The 13260-nt window shown below is 38.7% G+C and overlaps 1 protein-coding gene across 3 annotated transcripts in view; it reads right to left on the bottom strand.

Moving 5' to 3' along the window:
* Positions 1 to 13260, bottom strand: part of CHN1 (chimerin 1) — a 159019-nt gene that overhangs the window by 63385 nt on the left and 82374 nt on the right. The gene's annotated exons all lie outside the window — the stretch shown is intronic.

Here is a 13260-nt window from a genome sequence, read left to right as displayed (position 1 = left end):
TTAGGAAGAATGGAATCAGAACAAGTGGAGTGGGTTTGATGAACTGATTAGGTAATGCACAGAGATAAGACATCTGCTGAGTCCTCTACAATCAGTATGGCCTTGCTAATGAGCTCTAGTATTCAAATGCTCAATGTCCATTTAAGTCAGTGCTTACTTAGATGCACATAAGCAACTTCTACATATTCAAGTCTCCAGGCGTCTCTTTGCTATGATTTTTCGCATCTCTGTTCAAATATCTTAGATAGTGATCTTAAAATTAATTCATAAGATAGTCTTATTTTTTTTACAAGTTCTTAAAGAATACTAGATTATGGTCCCGATGTACTGATAACAGTTTATATAAAGGGATATAATAAAATAAGTGGTAGATGTTTTCCTCTCCTGAATTATGTAACCACAAGTTAATACATACATGTAATATATATAAAAATACATAAGAGTAAATTAAAGTATTCTAGTCTAACACCAGTTTTTGGCCACTGGCAGTGATGATTGTATGGTGGTGATAACATTTTTTCTTAGTTCTTCCTAATGAAAAGCTGAAATTGGCCTCTATGGGAATTCCCCATTTTTACCCCCTAACTAAGCTTTAGGGGATACGTACAGAAATGTGTCATTAACATTTCGGCTTTTATTTTACCCAAAGTTTTGTTACCTATTACCTGTGACACTTAAAGAAACATTATTGTGCTACACCAATAGAGGAGATGAAATTAAAGAAGCTCTAACACTTTATCGACAATTAGGGACTTAAATCTGGTATAAAACTCTTGCATCATAAATGTTTTCACTTTTTCAAAAAGCTTTGAGCTGTAATATACATATGGACTACAACTAAAAAGCAGACTCAGCTTGGCATTATTAGTATTTTTAGATTTTAAATTGCCATATGAGGTTATTCAACTTACTGCAGCCCAGTGAACATTTTACAATCACCAATCTAACAGAAGCACAACAGTGTGTCATAATGAAAGCGAGGGCCTATATTTTTAGTTTTCGTTAGTGACTTCTGTTTATTAGGCTGAGATGAAGTCTAGTGATTTGGATTTTTAAAAGAACCTGTTACTGACTTTCTTAATGTAAAAGCTTACTTCCTATATGTGTAGTTTAATTAGAATATTCCAGTTGTAATTTATTTTAATATTCATTTTTAAGTCTCAATTAAGATAACTTTTGGCTAATGGTATGAAGTATACTTGTGAAGTTCAAACATACTTTTGGAAACCTATTTCTATTACTTGAAAATGCCAATAATGGCCTGAAGTAAAAGACTTAACGTGTATAACAACTACCCCAAGAAATGTAAGCCTTAGCATAATTCATAGATGTGTTGATAGTTCACCTCACTGCCAGACATTAACTTGTCTTTCCTTTGTAATGACGCTGCTATACAGCATGGTTTACATCAAGATAATGAAAATAAAAATAACCGCATCTGGGCATTTTCTAAAATAAACTTTTCATAACATGTCCATAGTACAGACATAAAAATAACTGCATCTGGGCATTTTCTAAAATAAACTTTTCATAACATGTCCATAGTATTTCATTTCATGAAATTTCTGTTAGTTCAAAGGATCCTAATAAAATTAAGAGAAAACATTAATAACCCCTAACTTGAATGCTCTCCTTCACATACAAGATGGTTAGATTCATATATATACTGTGTCCCGTATGGAACTCGACATCTGAAGAGCAGTTGGAGGCATGTGGACCAGGCCCACAGATAACAGAACATTAGAAAAAAAGACACAGAAAGGCAGGCTGCAATCAACTTCCTATGCGGAGGAAGAAGAAAAGATGAAAGGATAATTCAGTGACATTTTAATATATTGAGGGATTCACCCTGCTGTTTTCCTCCTCCACAAAGGGTAGGTTAATGGGAGATGATTTACAGACCTTACGTTGATAAAGTCAAATGTTGTTTAAGGCTATCAGGCCAGCTTAGGCTAGTGTTTTACTACCCTTTCCACCAAAATGTTCCCCAAAACAACCAAACGTGAATAGGGTGTGAGGGATCCGGGGTGGCTCCCTAAGCTCTCCATAATGCACCCATATAAAATGTTTAATACAAAAAATGTGTTCAATTAAATACCCCTGAGTAGAACTGGTGCTCTAGGAAGATGTGCCATATTATCTTTAGATTTAGCATATCCCTGCTGAGCAGCTGGAAATGCATAATCTTAGATTCCAGAGAGCGGGCATGGGTGAGGCACACTTAGATCCCTACCAGCAGCAGGCCAGATTCTATCACCAGGTTGCACAGCAAGAAGTAATCTGTAAATTGACTGCTTTAATAATACTGTTCTATACCTACTTCACCAGAACCTTACTGTATTCTTCTTCCTATTTAGCTAAAAAAAAAAACAATAAAAAACCAGACCCAGCTCTTACACTGACTCCAAATTATGCAGAATTTTAGATTCTACAAAGCTCTTTGTCACACTGTAACCCCCCATTCCTGTTTTCAGAAAGAAGATTCAGCGATGTTAAGGCATTTGCTCAGGGAAAGATAAATTGGTAAGCAAAGGAGCCATGATGGAAACACAGGCCCCCTGACTTCACATCCTATCCTCTATCCATCCCTCTGTGCTTCCCTGGATTTGGCATATGAGCACTCAACGTGTGACAAGACTGACTCTTGCCTTGTGTAAGAACCAGGGCCACGCCGAAACCGGTTTGGCTCAGTGGATAGAGCGTCGGCCTGCGGACTGAGGGGTCCCAGGTTCGATTCCGGTCAAGGGCATGTACCTGGGTTGCGGGCACATCCCCAGTGGGAGATGTGCAGGAGGCGGCTGATCGATGTTTCTCTCCCATCGATGTTTCTAACTCTCTATCTCTCTCCCTTCCTCTCTGTAAAAAATCAATAAAATATATTTTTTAAAAAAAATAAAAAAAAAAATTAAAAAAAAAAAAAAAAAGAACCAGGGCCACAAAGACCCAGGTCCATCACCCAGCAGAAACATTGACAGCTGGAAATGGCCACCCCCAATACAGTTCTAAGCCTGACAAATTGTTTACAAGATACAAAGAAGTCAAGTCACCTTTAGTAATTAATTTCTGGCATTGTCAAAAGCCTTCTTCTTTACTTTGATGGTGGTGGGTAAAGTGATATGTTGCTCATACTTAGATACATGCAGACCCTTTGTCACCGTCTACCAGAGCTTTAAGGAGAGTTCCTGAGCCGCCTGCCTTGTTTTTGTTTTTGTGCTGGCTTTCCCTGTTCTTGAAATAAAAATAAACAAAACTACCATCCAAACCAATGAATTGAGAGAGTAGTCTCTTGAGCAACTAATTAGGCTGTCTTCAGAAATAGGTAATTAAGCTTTCCATTAAAATTCACCAAACAGACATACATAATTTACAAGGTGGAAAGCCATTCCAATCTCATGGGTAAACAACTAACTAAGTATTATACTTACAACAGATATTCCAGAATGGCCAATGCAGGAGTAATTACATAATTAGGATACATTTTATCTTTATTTTTGTTAATATATATTTTTATTGATTTCGGGGGGGAAGAGAGAGATAGAAACATCAATGAGAGAATCATTGATCAGCATGCCCCACACTGGAGATCGAGCCCACAACCCAGGCATGTACCCTGACCTCCTGGATCATAGGTCAATGCCCAACCACTGAGCAATGCCGGCTGGGCTACATTTTATCTTTAAAGTAATATAGTACAAAAAATAAGGATTTGGGATTTTGGACATGTGGCCTGAGAAAGTGTAAATACTCACAAAATTCATTAAATGAAAATAGAGAAGTGGTCAAAGTAGAAACAGATACTCCTTGACTGACAAGAGGATTATGTCCTGATAAACTGAAAATATTATGTTGAAATGCATTTAGCATAATAATTTACGGAACACCATAGCTTACTTAGCCTACCTTATCTTAAACTTACTCAGAACACTTACATTAGCCTATAGTTGGGCAAAATAATATAACACAAAGCCTATTTTATAAGAAAGTGTTGACTATCTCATGTAATTTATTGAATACTGTACTGAAAGTGAAAAGCAAAATAGTTGAATAGGTATCACTTTTGTACCACCATAAGGTTGAAAAATTGGTAAGTCGAATCATAGTAAGTTGGGGACCATCTGCATATACAATACAAGGCTCTCCTAAACAGTTTTCATTCAATAAATTGTTTATTTAGTGTCTACCATGTTCCAGGCATTAGTGAAACTGTGGCAAACAGCAGAAAATAGAGCCCTATGCTATTTTCACAAGGATCAGATATTAAACAAATACACACACACACACACACTTAATGAATTAATTATATTTGGGATATGTATTAGATGGATAATGGATTTTTTTTCCATTCTATTTTAATTCTAATAGTCTCATTTTCTAACAAAGGTTAAATTTATTCATGAAATATATGTCCATGCCCTCCTTCCTGGCACTTCCTCCCGTCTCATGGTCCTACTGAGACTATAACTGGTGACTTCTTCACATCTCTCCATCCCAGATCTCTCTCTTTTCTTCGAATATTTCAGAAGCCTTCAAAATGCCCAAACCACAGGGTAGTGTGCTGACCAACAATGCAGAGGGGAACTGCTGATAATAAGCCTTTCTCCTCAATCTGCTTAACCACCCCTTCCATAAAGATTTAAAATAATTTTAAAAATTTAAACTGAAGTTCAGTGTTATCTATAGTTAAGTGGTTAAAAGACTATCTGTTAAAGAATATCAGCTTTACTTACTAGTTATGGAGTCTTAGAAAAAGTCTCAGTTTCTTCATCTGTGAATTGGAATAATGACAGTACCTACCTCAAAGGGTGGTTGGAAGGATAGGATGAGATAGCGTACATAGAATGTCTGAAATGTGTATAAAGCATATATTTTCAATGTTTAGCATGCACAGAGCTCTCAAAGCTCTCAAAGATAAGTGGTGGTGATGATGCTGATACTGCTGTCATTAGCATATTCAGTACGAAGTAGGTGCTGAATCTTGAAAGAACGAGCACACCAATCCGTAGTATATATGTAAGCCTCACTGAATTCTTCACACATAGATGAATGCCTTTCTGAATGATTCCACCCTCCTGCCCTGAAAATACTATCAGGATAGATTTAACACAAAGGAAATGGCAAAATATATATATGCCTAAGCAACCATTACAACGGAACAACCGGAATGACCGTTTGCTATGACATGCACTGACTCACCAGAGGGCAGACGCTCAATGCAGGAGCTGCCCCCAGCCCGCAGGCCCTGATCGCCAAGGGGGCCTGCCAGCCACCCTCCCCCCGCCGGCAGGCCCCAATTGCCTGATCGGGGCCGAGTCCCAAGACTGGGATGGGGAACAGGGTGTGGGTGGCAGTGGACATGGTCCCTTTCCCAGGGGGGCCAAGGGCCGGCTCCCTCCTTGGGGTGGCGGCCAACCTCCCAGGTCCCTTCCCCATCCCTCCCCTGGCCGGCAGGCCCCAATGGCCCAGGCTGGGACGGGGAACCGGCAGTGGGTGGCAGCGGACGCAGCAACGAGGGGAACCACGCAGTGGCATGTGCAGGTGGCAAGGGAAGGAGGAGGCGGGGAAGCGGGGAACCTGATCGGCCCTGACTGCAGGCCAGGCCTAGGGACCCCACCTGTGCATGAGTTTCATGCACCGGTCCTCTAGTTTTCTTATAATAGCTATTCTTTAAAGTATCCTATAACTTGATTTTTACAAAGTAATGGCTGGCCAGAGGTGCAAGGAAGAAGGGTATTTTAAATAGTTCCCTCATTTGATAGCCAAAATGTATGCAGCTATGAACTGAAAACATGTTAGCGAGAAAAACTGTGATAACATAGGTATGTTAGCAACACAGTTGACTAAAGGATGAAGCTGATTTGAAAACGTTTGTTTTGTTAAGAGAACCAGTGCCTCCTGAAAGACTAAGGATGCCTGGGCTTCATAAACTGCCGTTTTTGATTCTAAAGATTGTTGAATCATTCATTGTGCTTTAAATTCGTACGCAGGACCAAAACAATTATTATTGGAGGAATAGTGCAGAGTGCTATGAAAGTTTATGGATGAATACAAATAATCTGTAATGGTGGTTGCAAGAAAATGTTAGAAGGAAAGGAAATTTTGGCTGTATCCACCATTAGTAAACCTAATTTCACGTTTGATGATTTTTCTTCCTAAGAATTCCAACCCATAACATGTTATAAAACTGCAAGATAAAATTATTTTCAAATGCATGTCTTAATAAGGAAGACTTTAAAATAAGAAGCATGATGTTAAAAAAAAATAACTTGCCTAAAATATCTCCTCTTGCAGGATCAGCTGCAGAGTTTTTTTAAGTGGATGCTTTCATTACGTTTTTCTCTGTTAGAAATATCAAACCATGGCATCAGTTGAATAATGTTTCTTCGTTGTTTCCATTCTTAAAATAAGCCATTCTTTGGGACATGAAATATAGAATTGAATGCATTATTTTATACCAATGGTACTGATTTTCATAAACGACAGCTTACTAAATTAGCTACTATGGGTCACATATTTCAATAGTTTTTTCTCCCTAACTCTGTCTCCTGTTTTTTTGTTTTTTTTTTCTGCTGTAGATTAAGTTAAATTTAGAGTTTTACACCCCCACATTTGAAAACTCTCCAAAAGAGAAAGAGCCTCATACCAAATGATGTAAAAGGTATCTGGGTTTCTTTTAGGAGTTTTCTTGAGGAAAAATATTGAGTTACTAGATGAGCTAGGTGCTTTTTTCCACAGAATATTATTTTTTACTTGGAAGAACGACTAACATAAATTTTGGTTATTCAAACTCGGCATTTTCTCAAAAATGAAAAAGTGAGCCTGCCATCTCATGGAAAACTACTGACAGTCAATGATAAAATTCAAACTTTCAAGTGAAAATAAGAAGTTTGGACATGCTGTATCTGCCACTCTGAGCCTGATAGCTTTCCAGTCCTTAAATGACTTTTCTGATGATATCAAATGTGATTTTTTTTACATCTTATGAAGAAATGTGTCCATGTTTGAAGACCTACATAACGCAGTGAACCAATATTTTCCAAATGACCTATGCATGATGTTACAGAACCATGCACAGTTGAAAGATTCATTCAGGGTTCAAAATAGACCAGTGGACTTAGTTTAACAGAATAAGAAATGCTTATTGATGATAGGGTGTCAGATTCCACATTGCAAGTAACCTCCAGGAAACTGCCACTTACCCAGTTTTAGTGTGATATCGAAGAGGAATATACAGTTATCTGAAAATGCTATTAAAACACTCCTCTCTCCAAAAGCATATTTGTATGAGGTCAAATTTTCTTCACATACTTCAAATTAATATGTAACCACAGATCGAATGCAGAAGCAATTATGAGAACTGAATTGTTTTCGTAGTAATAAGACATACATTAAAGAGATTTACAGAAATGTAAAAAATGCCACTCTTCTAACTAAATTTGTTCCATAAAACATTATAATAGCATTATTCTTAAGATATTAACATGTAATGGTTTTATAATTTTTTAAATAAATTAACATATTTTTAAAATATCTGTTCTAATTTCCAATATAGTATCAATAGATATAACCCACATAAGTAAAAGCTCTTTGAGGTGTTCAAATATTTTTTAAGTGTTAAGGGTTCCTGAGTCCAAAAAGTTTGAGAATCACTGATCTAATCCATTAATTGTAACATTTACTGTGCAACAACCCTCCCCTCCCCTCCCCCTGACACACACACGTATATAGAAAGGCAAATATATTACTATATGTCTGGGCCTCATATTGATTCTACTGAATCAAAATTTTTGCAGGTGTCTCTCCTGAACATAAAACTTCACTGGTGAGAACACTGATCCAATTTGGCTCTTTAATCAAAAAGTATTTATGACTGCCTATTTTAGAACATCAACAAAAGTTTATTTACATTATGTTACTGTTTCCATTTTCTTCATTATTTTATTTTTCAAAAATACTATCATTAGTAATATCTTTTTTCTTTTGTTGCTATAAATGCAAATCCTTATTCATGTTATTGGTTTCCCTGCTTCTGAGAGATACTATGAAAAATGATAAACTGTCAAATTGTATTAAATCGCTGAAAGGGTTTTGTTGTTGTTGTTTGTTTGCTTCATTTCTCTTTTTTTTTTTTTTGCTTCTAAATGATAATAAACTCGCTATAGTACGTTTTACATATAGTCTCTAGAGCAGTGGTTCTCAACTTTCTGGCCCTTTAAATACAGTTCCTCATGTTGTGACCCAACCATAAAAGTATTTTCGTTGCTATTTCATAACTGTAATGTTGCTACTGTTATGAATCGTAATGTAAATATCTGATATGCAGGATGGTCTTAGGCGACCCCTGTGAAAGGGTCATTCGACCGCCAAAGGGGTCGCGACCCACAGGTTGAGAACTGCTGCGCTAGAGTATTGATCTGAAAAACACTTCAACTGCCTTCAAAAAAATATTGTTTATTTAAGAGATAACTAATTCAGATGTCTCTTGTCAGTTTCAAAGAGCTAAGTAAGCTTCAACTTTGACAATGAAATGCTAACAAGCACTTAGACTGAACTGGTGTAAACCTGAAGATGTCAACCTGAATTTCAGTCAACTTTGAAAGCGTAAAAGTGTGATTTATCTTACATACAAGGTGACATTCTTTATTATATTATAAATCTTAGTTACCAATATATTATACTAATACATAGATGAATTGCTATTTAAACTTTAAAGAAGTTTATCCAGATCTCATTCTACTAAGTATACTGCTATTTAAATTCACATGTTAAATTATTGACAGCTTTGCACATTTATATCACTTACACTATCATGTAATTATAAATCCTTTTTGATTTTTGTTGTTTTACAGTGAAAGAAGCACCATTTGAATTTGGAAATTCTGTGGTACTTAAAGGTAAAAGAAGGGAGGGTAGTACTCAGGAAATTTTTTTCTTTTTTAAAAAAAATATTTTTTAATTGATTTTGGAGAGGAAGGGAGAGAGAGAGGGAGAGGGAGAAACATCAACGATTAGAGAGAATCATTGATCGGCTGCCTCCTGCATGACCCACATTGGGGATCGGGCCCACAAACTGGGCATGTGCCCTTGACTGGAATTGAATCCGGTACTCTTCATTCTCAGGTTGACGCTCTATCCACTGAGCCAAATCCAGCTAGGCTGTTTCTTTTTTTTATATTAAAAAACCCAATCGTCAAATAAGAGTTTATTTTTAAAACTGAGCACAAGAGTTGCAGTTCTAGAGTGACATGCCTCATCGGAACCATGCTGCAACTTCCTTTGGACAAGTTCCAGGAGGTTGTTTTTTTTTAATATATTTTATTGATTTTTTACAGAGAGGAAGGGAGAGAGATAGAGAGTTAGAAACATCGATGAGAGAGAAACATCGATCAGCTGCCTCCTGCACATCTCCCACTGGGGATGTGCCCGCAACCCAGGTACATGCCCTTGACCGGAATCGAACCCGGGACCTTTCAGTCCGCAAGCCGACGCTCTATCCACTGAGCCAAACCGGCCTTGGCCCAAGTTCCAGGAGGTTTTAACGACTCCCTTTGGAGTAATCCAATTACTCAAAATATAGTGATCCGCTTAGTCTAAATACTGGCACAGTCTAATGCAGGGGTGGGCAAACTTTTTGACTCGAGGGCCACAATGGGTTCTTAAACTGGACCGGAGGGCCAGAACAAAAGCATGGATGGAGTGTTTGTGTGAACTAATATAAATTCAAAGTAAACATCATTCCATAAAAGGGTACGGTCTTTTTTTTCAATAGTTTTATTCATTTCAAACGGGCCGGATCCGGCCCGCAGGCCGTAGTTTGCCCACGGCTGGTCTAATGTTTAGTTTTTATGATAACATGAAGAGAGGGGCATTTGGTAACAGGGTCTGGCTGTCTTCTGATTTCAGTTTTTAAAATAAAGGATACACTATTAAAACACACCCCAAGAATCCCTAGGTAACTTACCATAAACCTATGTCCCCCAAAGATACTGATGTTATAATACCTACCCTCAAGAGTATGCTATAAAGACTAAAGTGCATATTTTGATAAAGTACCTAGTATATTTTCTGACATATGGAGGCTTAATAATTGTAGTTATTTCTGTTATTATTTGTAGTTTTCCAACCCTTAGCAATGTACACTGAAAAACTAGAGGAGACCTTTGATTTCCTGAGGCTAAAGAAAATTATGTAACTGGCTCAAAGATTCAATCCTAGTAAGAAGTAGAGCCAAGACTACACCTAAATCTACATGTTTGCAGCCTGTTCTACCACTTAGAATAGTTAAGTTCTCAGAAATACAGAATCTTATGTCTGAAAACCTCTTGAGAATTAACAAAGAGAACTTATCGGTAGTGAATCGTCACAGCTAGCAGGGACCTGAATGTCATCTAGGAAAGCTGAGTCCTTCATTTTCCACCTCAGGTCAAGGGAGATTAACAACATACTTAGAGTGATATCACTAAGTCAAAGACAACTATCCAGAGCTGTTCCAAGATGATGTCCAATGAAAACATTGGTTATTGGGGAGGGGATGGAGGGGTGGAAGAGGATGGTTGGGTACATAAGAGATAATCCTATCTAATAATAGACAAACATGGTAATTAACTGTACCTCCGACACACTTCCAATTGGCTAATCAGGGCGATATGCAAATTAACTGCCAACCAAGATGGCGACTGGAAGCCAGGCAGCTGAAGCAAACAGGAGGCTTGCTTGCTCCAGTGACAGAGGAAGCCAATGTTCCCCGCCTGCCGCTGCCGGCCTCTGAGCTGCACTCTAAGAAACAATGTTGCAATTATAGAAGCTAGACAAACCCCAGAAACCTCCTTTCAGCCAGCCGGGCCTCAGAGCTGGAGTTGCAAGTGTTTCAATTACAGAAGCCAAACAAACCCAGATACCTGCTTTCAGCAGCCGAGGTCTCAGAGCTGGAGCAGAGCCTCAGAGCTAAAGCCAGCTCTCAGCTCCAGTGATAGCCATAGAAGGTAAATAAATCTCAGAATAAAAAAAAGAAAAAAAAGAAAAAAAGGAGAGGTTGGGAGCTTCAGTCACCTGCCAGCCTGAAAACAGCCCTCAGCCCCTCACCCAGACTTGCCAGGCACCCCAGTGGGGACCCCCACCCTGAAGGGGGTGTGACCAGCTGCAAACAGCCATCATCCCCTCATCCAGGCTGGCCAGGCACCCCAGTGGGGACCCCACCCTGATCCGGGACACCCTTCAGGGCAAACTAGCCGGCCCACACCCGTGCACCAGGCCTCTATCCTATATAGTAAAAGGGTAATATGCAAACTGACCCTAACAGCAGAAGGACTGGGAATGACTGGTCACTATGCCACACACTGACCACCAGGAGGCAGACGCTCAATGCAGGAGCTGCCCTTTGGTGGTCAGGGAGCTCTCACATGGGAGGAGTTCTGCTCAGCCACAAGCCAGGCTGATGGCTGCCAGTACAGCGGTGGTGGTGGGAGCCTCTCCTGCCTTCTCAGCAGCGCTAAGGATGTCTGACTGCAGTTTAGGCCTGCTCCCCGCTGGCACGTGGACATCCCCCGAGGGCTGCCGGGCTGCCAGAGGGATGTCTGATTGCCATCTTAGGCCCAATCCCCTGGGGAGCGGGCCTAAGCCAGCAGGTGGTCATCCCCTGAGGGGTCCCAGACTGTGAGAGGGCACAGGCCGGGCTGAGGGACCCCCTCCCCCTCGAGTGCACAAATTTTTGTGCACCAGGCCTCTAGTCCTATATAATAAAAGCCTAATATGCTAAGTGTCTGCCTTCCAATCAACCAATCAAAGCATAATATGCTAATGATATGCTAAGTCCACTCAACTGCTTGCTATGATGAGCACTGACCACCAGGGGGCAGATGCTCCCACCAGTAGGTTAGCTTGCTGCTGGGGTCGGCTGATCGGGACTGAGCGAGACGGGCCAGACATGCCCTGGAGCCTTCCCACAGTCCCTCCCCAGCTGGCCAACCTCCTGCGTCCCTCCCCGGCCCTGATCGTGCACTGGTGGGGTCCCTCGGCCTGGCCTGTGCCTCTTGTAATCTGGGCTAAAGGACCACCCCCCCTCCCCAGTGCACATTTTGTGCACCAGGCCTCTAGTATCATAATAAAAGCTCCTTTATAAGTGCTTCTATTTGAGGAGTAAAGGTGGATCTTTGTGGAAAACACAAAAGTAAGGAATTAAGAGAGAAAAGGAATAGCACAAAGAGCATTTGAAACAGATGCTGTGGACTACTCCAAAGCTATGACCAAACACTGGCATACAGGACTACAAAATTCTTTTTGAGTCTTAAACAAGATCAAATGTTAAAGATTCATTGCTATTTAATTATTCAGTCATAGAGAGAGACAAATTTAGCTTAAAAGTTTAAAATATTTTTATATGAAACTAAAATATTAAAAACACTGTTTTATAATACAATATCACTATGAATTTAGTCATATATATATATTTTAAAAATGAAACAAAATCAAACCCTTCGCAGTAACTATGAACACTGCTCTTAAATAAAAGCATCTGTAACACATAGAGAATATAGTCAATAATATTGTAATAACTATATTACAATATGTAAGTGCCAGGTGGTACTGGGGGGAACACTTTGTAAAGTATATAATTGCCTAACCACTCTGCTGTACATCTGAAATACAAAATAATACTGAATGCTAACTATAATTGAAAAATAAAATTTTAAAAAGCATCTGTTATATTCATTAAATAGGCAAAGGTATGGGGGAGGACTTTACCTACAAGAGACAAAGGGTATTCACATTTAAATACATGCTAATTAAAATATTATGTCCAAATGATATCAAATAGTTCTGTTTTAAATAATAGTTTCAGCTAAACACCCCTGTGCAAGCTGCAGATAGAAATTATGAAACTCCTTCCCCCTCAAAAAGCTTCCTTAATTTAGAATTATGTGACTCAGAAGAATACACAAGCTTGGTTATGATTACATATGAAGCTAATACATAACTTTCTATATTCAACAAATTCAGAAATGTTTCTCTCATGTAAAAGTTTTATAGATTTTAAAGACATGGATTATTCCAAGGAAAACAATTATTTATGATTTTAATTTATCCCTGAAGTTAATAAATTTATAAACTTAAATTTTTGGTTATCCTTATTCCTAGAGAAATATTTATTTTTACAGCATTAAGTAGTCTGGAAACAAATCTTTTACATGAAGGGCAAAAAGCCATTTTGCAAAAATAAACAAAATTCTGAATTTAGAAAGTCTATTAAAATGACTTGAGTAATCC

Source organism: Myotis myotis, unplaced genomic scaffold, assembly GCF_014108235.1.
Source record: "Myotis myotis isolate mMyoMyo1 unplaced genomic scaffold, mMyoMyo1.p scaffold_m19_p_8, whole genome shotgun sequence".
Classification (NCBI taxonomy): domain Eukaryota; kingdom Metazoa; phylum Chordata; class Mammalia; order Chiroptera; family Vespertilionidae; genus Myotis; species Myotis myotis.
The sequence above is the reverse complement of the archived record's forward strand: the minus strand, read 5'-3'. Positions and strand labels throughout refer to the sequence as shown.